Source organism: Delphinapterus leucas, chromosome 10, assembly GCF_059928025.1.
Source record: "Delphinapterus leucas isolate spDelLeu-1000000601 "Yukka" chromosome 10, BTC_Dleu_Yukka2, whole genome shotgun sequence".
Lineage (NCBI taxonomy): Eukaryota > Metazoa > Chordata > Mammalia > Artiodactyla > Monodontidae > Delphinapterus > Delphinapterus leucas.
This window is the reverse complement of record NC_143138.1, coordinates 58,484,712-58,487,822: the sequence shown is the minus strand read 5'-3', so window position 1 is coordinate 58,487,822 and position 3,111 is coordinate 58,484,712. Positions and strand designations below refer to the sequence as shown.

Sequence of the window (3,111 nt, the reverse complement as noted above, 5' to 3'; positions counted from 1 at the left end):
GTGTTAAGAAGCCAGTGTTTAAATACTGTTCATCTTTCATAAGAGCTAACGTTTATGGAACACTAATAGTGTGCTCGAAGCTTTGCAACATTGTTTTATTTAAGCCTGATAACATTGTTTTATTTAACTCTGGGGAAATGTACAGTTATTTCACAGATGTACCTTGTTAGAGCAGATGCCACTGATGCCAGTGCCCATGTGGCTTTTGGTGAGTCAGCTTCTACTGGCATGGCTGTCAGCTGGTTCACCCTGACCTTTCTATTGAGGACTACTGGTGGCTGACAGAAGAAGCCTTGCCTGGAGATGTAATCTGGAAGGCAAAGTCAAGGGAATCTGACAAAGAGATAAGAAATAGGAAAAAAACAAGCTGATGAGAGGTATGAATATTGGAGTTCCCGGATCTATCTTCCATCTAATAAACATTCCAGAAAGAGAGACTTTAAAATTTTTTTATTTTAATAGGGAATAGAAAATAGTGGGGGTTTTTTGTTTGTTTTGTTTTAAGTGAATTGCTTTGAGGTGCCCCCAGGTTGTGAGAAGCAACAACGGGGGAAAAAGTCACACACAGACATCACCCAGTGAAGTTTCAACCTCTTAAAGACGCCAAAGATCCTTGGCTAAGGATAAAGAGAAAATCCTACAAGTTTCCAGAGGGAGACATACACGTGAAGTTTCAGCAAATAGACTGACATCTGATTGCCCGTCCTCAAAGTGGGAGCTATCTGCAAAATTCGGAAGGAAAATGATTCTGAGCCTAGAATTCTGTGCCCAGTTTACTATCATTAAGTGTGAGAACACAATAACAATGTCCTTGAACATGCAAAATGCCAGACTGGACTGTTTGTGGGACACAGTGCAAAATGAAAATGTGGGTCCCCTTGTTTAGAAACGCTAAGAATTTTAAGATGACAGTATCAGAACATTAAACCAAGTGTGAGGCTCTTCTGAATGCAGGGCCCCAGGCAACTACCCAGGTTCCTGTGACCATGACAATCCCCTGGACCTAGAAAGCTTACCACCTGCGAGCTCTTTCTGGAAAAAAGAAAAATTAATTTAAAAAAAAAAAAGGTGAGGGGGGAATCCCCTGGCGGTCCAGTGGTTAGGACTTGGTGCTTTCAACGGCCATGGCCCCGGATTCAGTCCCTGGTTGGGGAACCAAGATCCTGTAAGCCACGTGGCGCAGCCAAGAAAAAAAAGGAAATAAAACAGGACAAGACACCAAAATATCCTCCCAGTAAAACTTCTAAGTCCTCTGTGGGCCACAGTTTCCCAACCCCTGATTTAGAGTCATATGACATAGGTGAATCAGGAGGAGTCAGGGTGAGGCAGGAAGTGTGAAGGATTAGGGTTAGCAGGGCATTGCCTCATTCACCTCAGGCTGTGTAAATGGCATCCCACGGAGTTGTGCAGTGCACAGACTCTACAACTGTACATGATAGTCCTGAGGGTAAGATTAAAAGAAAACAAACCTTCCAATCTAGACTGTCCTACCCTAGGAATGGCTAAGTGCTAAGGCCCTAGACAGCACCCTGTTCCTTGGTGGGGTGGGAATGACAGATTGTGAAAGGGTCTTGGAAAAGGAAAGTAGGGGTGGGGTGGGGCCACTCACTTGCTGAAAGGTAATGCACTTCCAAGAATATCAGGTTCTCAGCAGTTGTCAGGATCATGCAATGTATTACTTCCCAGAGGATGACGAAGGCAGACCCACCCGGTGACCTGGCCTCATGGAATTTGGCCTCCCTGCTTTGTAGGGCCTGTCCAGCTCTGCTCCACCATGGAAGCAGGGTCAGCAGTACGGAAGGAAAACCCTCGTGAGGCAGAATCGTGCATCTCAGAAAGGACTAAGAAGGTCATCGTTCTCACTTTCCTGGAACTTCGTTCCTGGGCTCCTGGGCCAGTTGGACACACAGTTGTGCAGTAAAGCCAAGGTAAACTTTGGCCACTCCTGATAGCATCTGCTCCAGCAGGTCAAGAGCAGGACAAAGTACAGGAGAGAGATTAAAGTGGTTGCTGCCTTCAGCGGGTTTGACTAAGGCTGGGTAAGAAAGATGCAAAACTCATTCGTCTGACAAGTTCCAGGCTGTTGGCAAAGACCATCATGAGAAGTTCTGCTCTGGACAGGGGAGTTTGCCCAGCAAATGCTGGGACAAGGGTGCCGTGCTCAGGAGTCGGGGGATAAATGAGGCAAGGCTGGAGAAATGGACTTGGAGCCAGAAAAGGAGATGTTAGAGCAAGGGAGGTCCTGGTGGGAGATGGGGAAGGCCACTGCTTTGCCAGGGTCTGGCCTGCTTGGCAGGACCATGGGCATCACCTCACAAAGGAAAAACACAGGCCTGGCTCTGGTGAAAACAGCAGCATCTCCACCAGCTGCTTTTAAAATCCTGATCTTGGCTGTGGAGCTGGGGATCCATTATGCGACAATAGCATTCTCACGGCTTACCCAGAAAATCAACTCAAACTTCTCATCTCTTGCTTTGACCCAAGTCCCCATGGGTGTCCTGCTCCGGAGCTGGCTGTGTACTCAGGGGTTGAATGAGTTGCTCAGGAAAGTTTATGGATTGAATAACACCAGGATGAGTAGCCAGAAGTTTTCTAAAAAAGATCTCCAGAGAAAGAAGACCACTAACAGGTTCTGAGACCTGTATAGGTGGGTTGCTTCCTGGAGATCAATGAATGCACTGGATTAAGGGTTTTTGAAACTGGTAATGTAGCAGAACGACCTCAGGGTCTTGTTAAAAGTTCTGAGGCCCAGACTACGGAATCAGATTCTCTTGGCAGGGAGGCCAAAAATCTGGATCCGACAAGTTTCCTGGGTGCTTTAAACATACAGCCTGGTTTGGAAATCCAAGCATAGGGGACCTCCAGAGATTATTACTGTCCCCAGAGCAGAGCTGCAATGACTGCCCCAAGCTGCCCACGCTGCCCCGCTGCTCCTGTCCCGTGTGCCTGACTGTGCTACAGTCCAGAAGAGGGAAACCAGGAGCGCTTGGTTAGGAAGTGGTACCTGCCTCCAGAAGCCCCCAGTGCAATGTTTAAATCATGGCACCAGCTACATGCCCCTCCCCAGGCAGATACAAAGTTAGGGAATCCAGCCCTTGAATGGAGTAACTA

General features: G+C 47.3%; 1 pseudogene; it reads left to right on the top strand.

Annotated features, from left to right (window-relative positions):
• Nucleotides 1-1,432: 1,432 nt before the first annotated feature.
• The window catches only part of LOC149748250 (large ribosomal subunit protein uL16-like), a 29,334-nt pseudogene continuing 27,655 nt past the window's right edge, over nucleotides 1,433-3,111 (top strand).